Genomic DNA, 16,080 nt, shown 5'->3' on the forward strand with positions numbered 1-16,080 from the left:
CTTGTATTTTCTCCATTCTACTTCCAAGATTTTGGATCATCTTTACTGTCATTACTCTGAATTCTTTTTCAGGTAGACTGCTTGTTTCCTCTTTATTTGTTTGGTCTGGTGGGTTTTTACCTTGCTCCTTCATCTGCTGTGTGTTTCTTTGTCTTCTCATTTTGCTTAACTTACTGTGTTTGGGGGTCTCCTTTTTGTAGACTGCAGGTTCATAGTTCCCTTTGTTTTTGGTATCTGTCCCCAGTGGCTAAGGTTGGTTCAGTGGGTTGTGTAGGCTTCCTGGTGAAGGGGACTGGTGCCTGTGTTCTGGTGGATGAGGCTGGATCTTGTCTTTCTGGTGGGCAGGACCGCGTCTGGTGGTGTGTTTTGGGATGTCTGTGACCTTATTATGATTTTAGGCAGCCTCTCTGCTAATGGGTGGGGTTGTGTTCCTGTCTTGCTAGTTGTTTGGCATAGGGTGTCCAGCATTGTAGCTTGCTGGTTGTTGAGTGGAGCTGGGTCTTAGCATTGAGATGGAGATCTCTGGGAGAGCTTCTGCTGTTTGATATTACATGGAGCCGGGAGGTCTCTGGTGGACCAGTGTCCTCAACTCGGCTCTCCCAACTCAGAGGCACAGCCCTGACACCCGGCCAGAGCGTGAAGACCCTGTCAGCCACATGGCTCAGCAGAAAAGGGAGAAAAAAAGAAAGAAAGACAGAAAAATAAAATAAAGTTATTAAAATAGAAAATAAAAAATTATTAAAAATAGAAAAATTAAAAAGTAATTAAAAAAAAGAAAGAAGAGAGCAACGAAACCAAAAAACAAATCCACCAATGATAACAAGTGCTAAAAACTATACAAAAAAAAAAAAAATGGACAGACAGAACCCTAAGACAGATGGTAAAAGCAAAGGTATACAGACAAAATCACACAAAGAAGCATACACATACAGACTCACAAAAAGCGAAAAAGGAAAAAAATATATCTATCTGTATATTAAAAAAAAAGGAAGAGAGCAACCAAATCAATAAACAAATCTACCAGTAATAATAAACTCTAATTACTAAACTAAGATAAACATAAAACCAGAAACAAATTAGATGCAGAAAGCAAACCCCAAGTCTACAGTCGCTCCCAAAGTCCACTTCCTCAATTTGGGATGATTCGTTGTCTATTCAGGTATTCCACAGATGCAGAGTACGTCAAGCTGATTGTGGAGATTTAATCCACTGCTCCTGAGGCTGCTGGGAGAGATTTCCTTTCTCTTCTTTGTTCGCACAGCTCCTGGGGTTCAGCTTTGGATTTGGCTCCGCCTCTGCATGTAGGTCGCCTGAGGGCGTCTGTTCTTCGCTCAGACAGCACGGGGTTAAAGGAGCAGCTGATTAGGTGGCTCTTGCTCACTCGCGCTGGGGGGATGGAGGGGTACGGAATGAGGGGTGAGCCTGTGGCGGCAGAGGCCGGCGTGACATTGCAGCAGCCTGAGGTGCGCCGCGTGTTCTCCCAGGGAAGTTGTCCCTGGATCACGCTCTCCTCCGTGGCTCCGAAGATTCCCCCCCCAGCACCCCCGTCTCAGCCCACAAAGGGGCTTCCTAGTGTGTGGAAGCTTTTCCTCCTTCACAGCTCCCTCCCCGAGGTGCAGGTCCTGTCCCTATTCTTTTGTCTCTGTTTTTTCTTTTTTCTTTTGCCCTACCCAGGTACGTGGGGAGTTTTTTGCCTTTTGGGAGGTCTGAGGTCTTCTGCCAGCGTTCAGTAGGTGTTCTGTAGCAGTTGTTGCACATGTGGATGTATTTCTGATGTATTTGTGGGGAGGAAGGTATCTCCGCGTCTTACTCCTCTGCCATCTTGAAGGTCTCCCTCAGAGTTTCTTGATCTGTTTCCTGCTGAGAAACAGGAAAAGAAACTTTGATTGAATTAGGTCACAAGTTTTTAACTGACAGAAAGAAGTGATTGTAAAATTTTTTTTTTGAATTTTTGATGCTTGTCTCTGCTTTTATATTTTTATTCTCTTTGGCACACTTTATGTACAATTTTATTAGAACTTTTCAAGTTGAAACAACCTGCTCTGTCATTGAGGTGGGCCTGGGATAACTCCTAAACCGTTTTCTAAACTGTCTCTAATTCTTTCATCGTATGTTTACTTGAATGGTGACCAAAATAATGTACTTGGCCATTTTACTAAGGGAATAAATAATTCAAGACTTTTTTTGGCATCTTATTTTCTCAGATTGAGGGGCCAAAAGAAGTTCAGCTTTTACATCTTGAGTCAAAACCTTTATTTCCCTTTGTTTTATTTATACCTTTCTATGCAAAATTATTTTAGAAGATGCTTGAGTTTGCCCAGGGTTGATTGTTCCCTTAAACTAAAAGCTTAAGTGGGGGAAAACATAACTAACATTGTTTAAAGCATTAAAATAAGGGAGAAAGTAAGTTTTGCTCCAAGTATACCTTCCTTTCCTTTTCTCACTTTGTTGGTTGGAATCTGAATTTTTAAGTCATTTTTTTCTGTTGCTTTCTTGAGAAAATAAATGCAGTATGATCTTGCATGACAGTTGCTGAAATTTTGACATTTTAATAGTTACTTCCATTTTGGAAGTTGAATGACAGCCTATAGGATTGTCTGTGAATCACATGAATATAAATACTTTGTGGTTCTGCTTGGTGCATTAAAAATTGCTATAATAAACTTATATGCAATTTTTATCCTTTAACTTTTTCCTTTGAATAGCCTCTTTTAAAACATTAACGTTTCCACAGTTTAACCACTGAATGGGCTGATTCTTGTTGGTTTTGTGAATGATTTCCATAATTCTCTCTTTGCTAAGGTAAGGGGGAAAATGTCTTTAGAAGTGCTGCTATGCTTTTCTGCGTGGTTGTGTGTTGATTTTACTCATGTTGTGTCTTAAACTGACAAACATATAATTTGTTAGAGAATGTATGTTGTGGGCTGAAAATGACACTATTAATATAAAATGTCAATTTTGAAATCATTTTATGGTGGAATTTTCAGTGAAAAAGACTTAAGAATTGGGCTTCCCTGGTGGTGCAGTGGTTAAGAATCCGCCTGCCAATGCAGGGGACACAGGTTCGAGCCCTGCTCTGGGAAGATCCCACATGCCGCGGAGCAGCTAAGCCCGTGCGCCACAACTACTGAGCCTGCGCTCTAGAACCCGCGAGCCACAACTACTGAAGCCCGCGCGTCGAGAGCCCATGCTCCGCAACAAGAGAAGCCACCGCAGTGAGAAGCCAGCTCACTGCAACGAGAGTAGCCCGCACTCACCACAACTAGAGAAAGCCCGTGCCCAGCAATAAAGACTCAACACAGCCAAAAATAAATAAATAAATAAATTTATATTAAAAAAAAAGGCTTAAGAATTTTCAGTGTTTATTTTATGAACTTCATAATTATATCTACTTTGATTTTTCAGCAAATCAGTGTTTAGAAATCTGTGTGTGATTCTCCCCTCAACAACTTTCTGCCCATCTGCTTTTCATTAAAAGATTTGAACTATGAGTTTACCATCTTTCATTATTGAGATTCACTTATGAGATCGGTGTGCTTAAAAGTAAAATAAGGGGCTTCCCTGGTGGTGCAGTGGTTAAGAATCCACTTGCCAATGCAGGGGACATGGGTTCGAGCCCTGGTCCGGGAAGATCCCACATGCTGCGGAGCAACTAAGCCCGTGTGCCACAACTACTGAGCCTGTGCTCTAGAGCCCGTGAGCCACAACTACTGAGCCCGTGCACCACAACTGCTGAAGCCCGCGCGCCTAGAGCCTGTGCTTTGCAACAAGAGAAGCCACCGCAATGAGAAGCCCGCGCACCACAATGAAGAGTAGCCCCCACTTGCCGAAACTAAAAGAAAGCCCGGGCGCAGCAATGAAGACCCAACGCAGCCAAAAATAAATAAATAAATAAATAAATAAATAAATAAATAAATAAATTTTTTAAAAAAGTAAAATAAAACCAGTCTAAATTACTGAAAGCTGTGAATTAGGCAATATGTAATTAAAAAATTTAGCTTTCTTACCAAACTATAGTTTATGATTTCATAGCAGTTACAAAAAAGTCATCTATCACCTTACCACTTTCCTTATTAGACTTAATTTTTTCTGTTTTCTTCTAGTTCTTTATCATTCACATAATTTTTAAATGATTTAAATCGTAACAGATGTAATTTTTATAATAATACACCTATGAGAACTTCTGTTAGGTATATATAGAAATTCCAGTTAGTGGTAATGTTCTAGATTGATATTACGTGGGTTTGCCTTAAGAAAAAAGTAGCTAAATATTATTTATATTGAAAGAGTATTAAACTAGAAGTTTGACATATTTATTCTTCTATTGTGATCTGGGACAAGTTACTTAGCTTCTCCATTTCTGTCACTTGTAGATTGAGGGTACTCTTATTTCGTTAGTCAACTTCTCAGGGTTTTTAAAAGAAATCAAATGAAATAATCAAGGTGAGAGAACATTGAATAGTATATAGGCCTCTACAGATTACAAGTTGTAGCTAATCAGCAAATTTATTTGCATATCAACAATTAATATGCTGAAGTCTTTGAACATATTTCTTCTGTAGAAGGTTAAATAGTTCTTTTCCTTAGTCTCCTCCCATGTTGAAATACTTTCTTTAAAATATAACATAAAAGTTAGTTTCAACTCAATTTAGCCAAACAACCCCAAATTCTATGTTAGTGGAGATCAAATTACTGAAAATCTGCTATGTTTACAATACTTAGTTGCAATTTTGAGTTTTTTAAAATAGATTATTTTTCTCTGTAGTGTAAAAATTTTTTTAAAATCTGATTTTATGTGGGAACTTAAATTACTTCTACATTTGAGAATATGATAATAATTTTTTTTTTTAGGTTGCTCTACAACCATTTGGTAAGCTTCTTTTCTAAGATTATGTATTCAACCTCTTTTTTCTTTCTTTAATCCCTGAGGGCCGACACCATGGCCTGGCAGTTTCCATTGGTACCTCTTATGTTACTTAAAAATTTGAAGTGCGGACACATGAAGAAGAATGAGACAGATGGGTTGACAGAAAAGAAAAGAGAAAGTTGAAAAAGAAAAAAAAATGTTGGATGGTAGAAACTGCCTAAAGGACCACAAATAATTCCTTCTGGAGCTGTATGTTGGCTCCATGGTATATAGGTCATGGGTCATCAATTAAGTTATCAGCCTAAGTATGCTGCTTCTGTGAACTCCCATGGTATTTTACTTGCCAGCTGTAGCCTGTCTGACTTGTTACACCAGCTGACTAAAATACTGTAAATGACTCTTACATATATTTTTATGTGTGACAGTTATCAGGAATAGGTGTTAAGTTCATTAGATGACCCATTTTATATATTTATTTTGGTTGTGGACACTTGTATTCTTGAACTACAGCCTTCATATGAAATTAGCTTTTTTCCCCTACCAGCAAATGTTCTTTCTTGTTTATTTGTCAGTTTTGGAAAACCACTTGCCATCTGACAGTGGTACTCTGTTGATAAATGAAGGGATGCGTGCTATAACAGTGAGCTCTGGTCTTTTAATTTTCATACACGAACTAATGGCAGAGTTTCCCTGAGGTTGTGGTGGAGAGCAGATCTAACCATCAAGGCCAGGGTTGTTTTTCTTCTCTTCTGTCACCTCGTGAATCATGGCTCATGACATCTGGACACATTTTCTGCATAAATGGGTGATATAGTTGATCATCTCTTTTTATAATGAAAAATATTATCCACAGTTTTTTACTTCGTATTTGCTAATTTTTTCTTTTTCCATCACAATTGAACATTTCTGTATCCTCTTCACTATACCATTCTTCAAGTTAAGGCGAGAGTTGTTTGTCATGTCAGAGGACTGTAACACAGAGTTTAAATCCAAAGAAGTTGTAAACTCTCTGTACAGTGGTTTCTTGATATGCCCTACCATCCATGTTAGTTGATACAAAAATTGTCTGCCTGGTACAGTGAAAGAATTTAGGTGGTGTTGCATAGAATTTGTTTTAAATTTACAGTGGCATGGTAATTTGCCAGTTAGATGTCACATCCTTTATGAATTCCTCTCTATAGGCAATTTTAAAGGGAAAAAAAATCTGTTTGTCATGAATGTTCTTATGCTTGCTTACTGTCAACACATGCTTATCTGAATATAAAAATCATTGGATTTGGTGTCAAAAGATCTGGGTTTGTAATTTTATGGATTTAGGAATATGTATGGGTTAAGCCACAGTTATGCATTTTGGTTTATGCATTTTGGTGGGAATGGTAATTGGTTAAATCTTTCTGGAATATAATTTGCAGTATTCATCAGAACAGAAGTGTCACTGACCTAGCAATTCCACTTCTAGAGTTTATGTTAAGGAGATGATTGGACAAGTTCAGAGATGTATGTGTAAAGACATTGGTAGCAATGTTTATAACAGAAAATTGCTAACAATCTAAGTGTCCAGATGAATGAACAAACAAATAAAAATGGTGCATCTGCACACTGGAACAATATATAGTCTTTAATAATGATTATGTGTTTATAGGTATGGAAAAATCCACAACATATTAAGTGGTTAAAGCCAGTTATAAAATCGTTCATATAGCATAATCTCATTGAAGCAAAATTGTGTTATATATATTAATTTTAAAAATGTGTATATTTATATAATTCTTCTGTATAAGTTTTTATAGCTTTATTTTTATGTTTTTTTTTTAATTTTATTTTTATTTATTTATTTATGGCTGTGCTGGGTCTTCGTTTCTGTGCGAGGGTTTTCTCTAGCTGCGGCAAGTGGGGACCACTCTTCATCGCGGTGCGCGGGCCTCTCACTATCGCGGCCTCTCTTGTTTCGGAGCACAGGCTCCAGACGCGCAGGCTCAGTAATTGTGGCTGACGGGCCTAGTTGCTCCGCGGCATGTGGGATCCTCCCAGACCAGGGCTCGAACCCGTGTCCCATGCATTGGCAGGCAGATTCCCAACCACTGCGCCACCAGGGAAGCCCAATGTTTCTTTTTTTTTAACTTGTTATTTTGAAATAATTATAGATTCACAGGACGTTGCGCACACACACACACACACACACACACACACACACACACACACACACACACACACACACAAAGTAGTACAGGGGAGGTTCCTTACATCCTTCCCTGTTTTCCCCAATGGTAACATCTTGCGTAACTCTAGTTCAGTACCAAAACCAGGAAATTGACATTGGTATAAGCCACAAAAGTTATTGAGATTTCAGCAGTTAGTTATACATGTACTCATTTGTGTGTACATGTATAGCTCTGTACAGTTTTATGACGTGTAACCACCACCACAATCAAGATGCATAACTGTTTCATCCCAGCAAGGCTCCCTTGTGCTTTCCCTTCATAGCCACACCCATTCTTTCTAGCTTCCCCATCTCTAAACCCTGGCAGCCAGTAATCAGTTTTCCATCTCTATAATTTTTTTATTTCAAGAAGGTTGTTTAAGTGGAATCATACAATATGTAACATTTTGAGATTGGCTCTTTCCTTCAGCATAGTGTCTTTGAGATCTATTCAGGTTGTTCTGTGTATCATAGTTCGTTCCTTTTTTTTTTGCTGAGTAGTATTCTGTGTTGTGTGTATACTATAGTTTGTTTCTGTTTAAACACTGACTTATTGAAGGACATTTGGATTGTTTCCAGTTTTTCGCTGTTATGAATAAAGCTGCTATGAACATTTGTTTACAGGTTTTTGTGTGAATATAAGTTTTTATTTCTTTGAGATAAATGCTCAAGAGTTCAATGACCGGGTTATATGGTAAATGTTTAGTTTTATACAAAACTGCCAAAACTGTTTTCCAGAGTGGCTGTATCACTTTACATTCTCACCAGTAATGTATGTGGTAACCAGTTTCTCTGCATCCTTGCCAGCATTTGATGTTGTCACTCTTTTTTATTTTAACAGTTCTGATTGGTGTGTAGTGTTTCCTCCTGGTGGTTTTAGTATGGTTCATTTTTACAATAATAAATTAAAATTATTATTTTTTTTAAAAAAGAAAAATTACTTAGATTTAAGTTTCTTTTCTGCCAGTTATTAAATGTTACTTAATACTGAGAAGTTTTGCTAGGTGAATAAGGAATAGTGATTTCTTTTGTAATCCACTAGTGTTATACTTCTACTGTAGTAACATATTAATGGAAATAAAATCAAAGCAGATCACCTACAGTTGTTTGACACAGCTGTTTTGATACTATTTCAAAATGTAAAACTACTTCAAAAATTACTAAATTATGCCTTATACTTCCCCTCTGCCCCATGGGGGGAAGAAAGGTGAAGACTGGCAAATTACTTATAAGATGTATTAAGGAATAAATATATGCAGAGTTTGACAGTTTAACACTTGTGGATTTGTTTCATTTTGTTGTTGAGGGGTTAGGGAGCTCACATTTATTGAGCAGAGTGCTGAGCACTTTCCACACGTTGCTACGTAGTCCTTACAACTATCCTATCAGATGGTGGCATCCTTACATCCATTTACATATGAGGAAACTGAGCCGCTCAAATTAAGTATCTTGGCTAGTCATACCAATAGGAATGAGGAAGCTGGAATTTAAATATGTGGCTTTGGAATCTTTCCATTATATGGGAGCATATGTTGTCTTCAGTAACGGGAATGGTTGGAAATCCATGTGGGCAGTACGCAGGGATGAGTTTGTTAATTGATGGTAATGGTTAAATTGAGAGGGTAGTACACTTGGAGTATAAGAATTGAAAGTGACCAGTCTGTGAATCTAGTGGGAACAGAATCATCTATATTATTTCTGTTACTGTTTCTTACTAGTGTTCCAATTTGGTATATTATTTTAGTGGAATTAAACTAGAATTTTTTTTTTTTTTTTTTTTTGACCACGCCATGCACCATGTGGCATCTTAGTTCCCTGACCAGAGATCACACCTGTGCTCCCTGAATTGGGAGGGCAGAGTCTTAACCACTGGACTGCCAGGGAAGTCCCTAAACTAGAATTTTTAAAGATTATGTACTTGACTGTGTTCTGCTTTAGTAATAGTTAGTAGTTTATCCAAGTTTGCTGGCCCAACAGTTGGCAGCAGTGGTTAATTATAGTGGTGGTTGTATCTGGTTAGGCTTTATTATATGTACTACTAGAGGCATTATTATCGTTGTTGCTGTTCACATTGTCTTTTTGTTTTTTGCTAAAAATTTGAAGATGATTGAAGACATTTAACCATTGTACACCTGGGGCACCTCGCTGCTCTGTGCAGAGTTCTGTTAGTGTGTCTATATATATATTATAATATTCCAGCTGGGTGGTTGTTTTTTTTAAAATATTTATTTATTCTTTTGGTTGCATCGGGCCTTAGTTGCGGCAGGCGGGCTCCTTAGTTGCAGCACGTGGGCTCCTTTGTTGCAGCAGGCTGGCTCCTTAGTTGTGGCTCCAGGGCTCCTTAGTTGCAGCATGCATGTGGGATCTAGTTCCCTAACCAGGGATCAGACCCGGGCCCTCTGCATTGGGAACGTGGAGTCTTATCCACTGCATCACCAGGAAAGTCCAGTTAGTGTATATTTTTGATTTTTTTTTTTTAATTTATTTTTGGCTGCATTGGGTCTTCGTTGCTGTGCGCGGACTTTCTCTAGTTCGGTGAGTGGGGGCTACTCTTCTTTGCAGTGCGCAGGCTTCTCATTGCAGTGGCTTCTCTTGTTGCAGAGCACAGGCTCTAGGCGTGTGGGCTTCAGTAGTTGCAGCAGTCGGGTTCAGTAGTTGCAGCAGTCGGGCTCAGTAGTTGTGGTGCACGGGCTTAGTTGCTCCGTGGCATGTGGGATCTTCCCGAACCCGTGTCCTCTGCATTGTCAGGTGGATTCTTATCCACTGTGCCACCAGGGAAGTCCAGTTAGTGTATATTTTTGATTCTGTGCTTATTAGCTTCCTATTTTATGTAGGATAAAATCCAAATTCCTTTAGATGGTATTAAAGTTCTTCTCTCTTTTGCTCTATTTTACCTTGCAAGTCTTCTCTGCTACCTACACGTCCCAGTTACTTAACCTTGTCATGATGTATGTTGGCGCACTCAGCAGAGGTGGCAGAGATGACATTGATTATTTGAGACATAACTTAGAAGTAATCCAGCTGTATTATTGGTATTCATTGGGGAATTTTGTTGTGGAAACTGTCACTGGAGCATGTGGAGAGTGAGAGGTTGACGTTGATGTTCTCTCCCGAGGGAGAGTCTCTTCATGAAATCTAAGTAAGGAAGGGAATAGACTTAGGGTATAGCCCAGAAATGGCCATGTAATGTTTAAGAACTTCCCTATAGTTGTGAAAATCTTGATAACCACTTCCTTGCTGAATTATCTTCAGGGAAGCCCAATGAAGGTTCTTAAAACTGGAAAAATCCCTTAGACCAGTTTCAAATTTTCCAGTGTGTGTGTGAGAGCTTCTTGGGCATGGCTCTCCAGTCCCATAGGTCTCATTGTCCATCGGGGTGTCACCCGCAAAACTGAGATTCCTGTTCTGTGAATCCATCTGTTTATGTTGTTGCTGGCATGATAGCAGCTCTGAGAAGGAGGAGCCTGATCTGCTGTCACATAGAAGGATTGCTTCAGACAGAGCCACACCGGGCCATTGGATCAATATGATTGTTTATCTAGAGTTTAGTTCCTTTAGCAGATGTTTGATTAAGAGATGACTAGTTTTAAGTATTTATTCCTAATCTCTCATTAATGACATTTTCCATATTGACCTGGTTGTGGAGTTTATGTATACAGGAAGTTTGAAGACCTCTGTATGATATTAATTTATTTAATCTGTATTGGTATGAATATTTGCTGCCTTTTTGCCCCCTTTTTGTATGCCTCCAGTGCCCCAAATCTGCTTTCAGAAACAGCATTCGGTTTCTAATTGTAATTGTCTTGGAAACATTGGCATATTTTGCATTTCAATTTTACTTTTATTTACTGCAAATGATGATTTGGTAGTTGCCTGCTACCAGAACATCTGAGTTCATTTGTTTAACTAAACAGTACTGTGCATAGATGCCTATAAACACGCGGCAGCAGTTACCAACCACCCCAGTTGCTTACCACCTCATTTCAGCTCTACATCAAGCAAATGGGAAAGATTATTCTTAAAATGTTCCGAAAAGTTTAGAAAATTGGAGGATGGAGGGATGGGAGGAAAGGAATTCTATTATAACAATCAGTGTGTTGCTTTTGGCAGGGGTGTGCCTGGCTGATTTCCTTTGTAGAAATAACACTGCAACAAACTGCGACAAAGAGAGCTTTATGAATCCTTCATTTAATAGGTAATTGCCATGTATTCTTCTTCTGACTGAGCCACTGTACCAGGCGTGGTGGGGGAAGGCACGGATGAATGAGACATTTTCTCTGTTCTCGCGGAGGTAATAATCTGGATACTCAAGATGCTTCTGATCTGCAGTGGTGATTGCTGAGGAAGTGTGGTAGCTGTGGTGCTGTTTCAGATCATGGCCATGTGTAGGGGACGCAGGCTTGAAGGGCCTAATTACAGAACGGTAGGTGCTGGCTGGCTCACCACAAGCCGGAGCTTTCCAGCAGAGGTGGGATAGTTCCCAGCTTTTTCTGTCTCTTCATCCTTGAGTGACAAAGAAACCAGCCTGCTTCAAAAAGTTATATTATTTTACATTTAGAAACAAATAAGTGTCTTTAAAAATATTTTAATAAAAATTTAAACTGTGGGGCAGATGTTGCCTTGAAATCTGGAGAGTGTGAAGTGTTTCTTGAGGGATGGGGAAGGAGTTTTGTTCTCTGGTAATGAAGTGTCTGACAAAGGCTTTCATTGATTCAGTGCATTTTTATTAAGTGCCTGGTTTGTACCAGGCTGAGAATGCTGTGATGAGCAAGGAGCACACAATCTAGGGGGGCCAGAGACATAACTTGGCAGTCTTGCTACCGGGTGCTCAGTTTCATGATTGGGTGCTGTTGGGACAGAAAGCAGGCTTCTTACCTGGTCTCTGGTGACCAGAGGTGGTTTCCTGGAGGAAATGGTGTCCAAACCAACCTCACTAATACATGTTGGGATTAATTCTTTTTTCAGGCTAATACTGTATTCAAAATAAATCAGAACCTTGTTTTTGTTTTTGTTTTTGTTTTGGGAACACTCAATACCTTTCTGTTGAGAACGAGTTGAGAAACTGAACTCCATACTCCAGCCATCTGGTATATTTTTCCAGGCTTGTAGTTGATCATTCTCCAGTGTTGATTAACCTCTGCTTCCCAGAACCTTCCAGGCTCTCTGTGACTGCCATGCCTTTGTGTACGCATTCCTTGTGTCTGGAAAGCCGTCCCTTTTTGTCTGCCCAACTGCCTTCTCTTCCTCCTTCAGGACAGACAATCACTTCCTCCAGGATGCCTTCCTTGAGTGCTAATAGAGTAGGTTGGGACAGGGCCGGGCTTGATCCGCGTACTTCCTCTGCACCAAATAGTCTGTCTGATTCTTCATTCCTCTGTGTAGCCTGGAGGCAGAGGCAGCATCTTTCACAGAGCCCAGCATGTCCTGGGCACCCAGGCAGTGTTTGTTGAACAAGCAAATTCCGAAGCTTTTGAAGGTTATAGCCACATGTATATAATTGAAGCTCTTGGTTCCAGCTGGTTTTAAGAGAGTGTTATTGACTCAAGAAAGTAGAAGCACCAGTGAAACAGACTTTATGCATGTGGTCTAGTTATTAGCCTCATAAAACTCTTTACAGTCTTTTGCATTTTATATGTCTTTACTTTTATTTTTTGCCCGAGTAACCCATAAACTGAGTAATTCATAGTTTTCACTTCTTGCCAACTACTAATGTATATTATTAAATCTGACCATAGTGATTTATTAATTAGAAGTCTTTTGGTTATTAACAAAAATCAATTTGATTTAGCATATGTCAGAAAGAGGGGCTTATGTGATGAAGAGAAAGGGCTGTCTCATAGAATCCCAGATGAGAAACACAGCTAGGCTTCAGGAAGAACTGGTCCCAAGAATTACAAGGCCAGCAGGAATCCTGAGTGTCCTTTTTGTTTATCTCTGCTGCTCAGTGGATAGAGGATGGCTTCCTGTAACCCTCAGCATGGCAGGCCAGTTCCAGCCATACGGAGAACCTGTCTTTCCATCTCAATTCCAAATTCCCCAAGACTCTGGCATAGCTTTTGTTAGATGCCTGTCTCTGATCCATCAGCTATGGCCAGGGAGTGGGGGTCAGGCTGAACAAGCCTGTCTGCCTCTGCTCACCCCTGAGGAGTAGGTGGGAAGGTAGAAGAAAGGGAGGGGGAGGACAGTAGACAGATCATATGAGGTCGGGAGACTCTCCAAAAATATCTAGTACAGGGATAAAGACCAGGGACATGCAAACAGTTGACTGTAGAATCATTTCTAGGTACTTTTGGCTAAAAATTTTTCAATCTTAGGAGAAACTTAAAGATTACTTTGGAAAGATATTTATCTTTTGAATATGAATATAATTTGAGATTCTTAAGGTAATGGCATATTCACTGAAGTAATTAGTTTTAGCTTTGTGTATATGTACAATACTTCTTATACATGATACTGTCTTCAATTGCTGGGAGACAAGTTCTAGAGTAGCTCTAATAGAAATAAAAGGTTAGATTGGAATGTATTTGAAGTTTTCTAGTAGCCGTGTTAAAAATGTAAAATAAAACAGGTGAAATTAATTTTAACAGTATGTTTTGTTTAGCTCAGTATATCCCAAATATAATTTCATGAACATAAAGATTAATAATGAAGTATTTTCTGTTTTTAAAAAAATCTTTGAAATCTGGTATGTATTTTGTATTACAGTTCATCTCAGTTGGGACTGGCCACTTTTCAAGTGGTCAGCCACTACATGTAGCTAGTGGTTACCATATTGGACAGCATAGTTCTAGAAATAGCTAAAGTAATCCATTTTCTTTCATAGTTTCTCTAAAATTTTCTTGTCAAAAGCATTGGTGCTTATGGATTGTTTTCTTTTAAAAGTATGCTTCAGCAGCAACAGCAGAGAACCCTGGGAGGTAGGGGTTTTTAAACTAGCCCTTGAAAGAGTTGCCCATTTGGAGGATTTGCTATGTGCCATGTGTGTTGGCAGAAAAGAACAAAATTTTTAAACCAGTCACCAGGCTGTAAAGCTGGTTCTTGTTCTTCCTAGACTGCTGATTCCTGGAATGTTACTTAAACTCCTCGGAAGCCTCAGTTTGCTTATCTATTAAAATAGGGTTTATAATTGTCCTGCTCATTAGAAGAGGTTCTCATGTGCTAATAAATTTGAAAGTGCTTTGAAAAACTTTTAAAGGGTTACACAAATGTAAAGCATTATTTTAATTTATTAACTGGGAAAAAAGCACTGCATTTTGGAATCAATAGTAGCTCACTTATTGAGGTTTTACTTTGTGCCAGGCACTGTTCTAAGTGCCTTATACATGTTACCTAATTTAATAACAACACCTTTTGAAACATGTACTGTTTTTATCATCTCTGTTTTATGTATGAGAAAACTAAAAGAAGGTTAAACGATCCCTAGGTTATATAGCTAGTAACTAGTTGAATTGGAATTGGAATGCACTTTTTTTTTTCTAAATTGTGGCAAAATGCACACAACATAAAATTTATCATTTTAGCCATTTCTAAGTGTTTACTTCTGTAGTATTAAGTAAATACATTCACATTGGTTTTTTTTCTTTTAATAAATTTATTTATTTATTTATTTTTGGCTGTGTTGGGTCTTTGCTACTGCACGTGGGCTTTCTCTAGTTGCGGCGAGTGGGGGCCACTCTTCGTTGCGGTGCGAGGGCTTCTCATTGCGGTGGCTTCTCTTGTTGCGGATCACGGACTCTAGGCGTGCGGGCTCCAGTAGTTGTGGGGCACAGGCTTAGTTGTTCCGCGGCATGTGGGATCTTCCCGGACCAGGGCTCGAACCCGTGTCCCCTGTATTGGCAGGCGGATTCTTAACCACTGCGCCACCAGGGAAGTCCTACATTCACATTGCTGTTTTAACTATCTCTATCGTCCATCTCCAGAACTTTTTCATCTTCCCCAACTGAAACTCCATACTCATCACATACTAACTTGCTGTCCCTCCCCCATCCCCCCACCTCCCTGTTCCCGACCACACCAACAGCAACCACCATTCTACTTTGTCTCTATGGATTTGACTACTCTAAGAACCTTATATACGTGGACTCATACAGTATTTGTATTTTTGCGACTGGCTTATTTCACTTAGCATAATGTCTTCAAGGTTCATCCACGTTGTAGCATGTGTCAGAACTTTTCCTTTTTAAGGCTGAATAATATTCCATTGTATGTATGTACCACATTTTGTGCCATCATTCATCCATTGATGGACACTGGTTGCTTCCGCCTTTTGGCTATTGTGAGTAATGCTGCCGTGAATGTGGGTGTACAAATATCAGTCCTTTTGGGTATATGTATACCCAGAAGTGGAATTGCTGGATCATATGATAATTCTATTTTTGATATTTTGAAAAGTTGCTATACTGTTTTTCACAGCACTTGCTCTGCTTTACACACCCATCAGCAATGCACGAGGGTCCCAGTTTCTCTACATCCCCTCCAACACTTTTTTTCCTTTTCCCTTCCCTCCCCTCCGCTCCCCTCCCCCCCCTCCGCTCCCCTCCCCCCCCCTTTTTTTTTAATAATACCATCCTAATGGTGTGAAGTAGTATTCACTGTGGTTTTGATTCGCATTTCCCTAATGACTAGTGATGTTGAACATCTTTTCATATACCTGTTGGCCGTTTTTATGTCTTTGGAGAAATGTCTGTCTGAATCCTTTGCAGATTTTTAAACTGGGTTGTTTGGGTTTTTTTGTTGTTGTTGAGTCACAGTTTTTAAAAAATATATCCTGGCTATTAGTGCCTTATGAGGTATGTGATTTGCAAACATTTTCTCCCATTCTGTTGGGTTGACTTTTCACCCTCTTGGTAGTATCCCTTGATGTGCAAAAGTTTTAAATTTTAAGTCCAATTTATTTATGTTTTCTTTTGATGCCTGTGTTTTTGGTGTCATATGTAAGAAATTACTGCTGAACCCACTGTCCTGTAGCTTCCCCAGTTTTTAAATCTAAGAGTTGTATGTCTTTCTCTCCTGT

General features: G+C 39.2%; 1 protein-coding gene across 4 annotated transcripts in view; it reads left to right on the plus strand.

The window, feature by feature from the left end:
- Positions 1–16,080, plus strand: part of DYM (dymeclin) — a 389,413-nt gene that overhangs the window by 38,125 nt on the left and 335,208 nt on the right. The window lies entirely within an intron of this gene.

The sequence above is a fragment of the Eubalaena glacialis genome, chromosome 15 (assembly GCF_028564815.1).
Source record: "Eubalaena glacialis isolate mEubGla1 chromosome 15, mEubGla1.1.hap2.+ XY, whole genome shotgun sequence".
NCBI classification, from domain to species: domain Eukaryota; kingdom Metazoa; phylum Chordata; class Mammalia; order Artiodactyla; family Balaenidae; genus Eubalaena; species Eubalaena glacialis.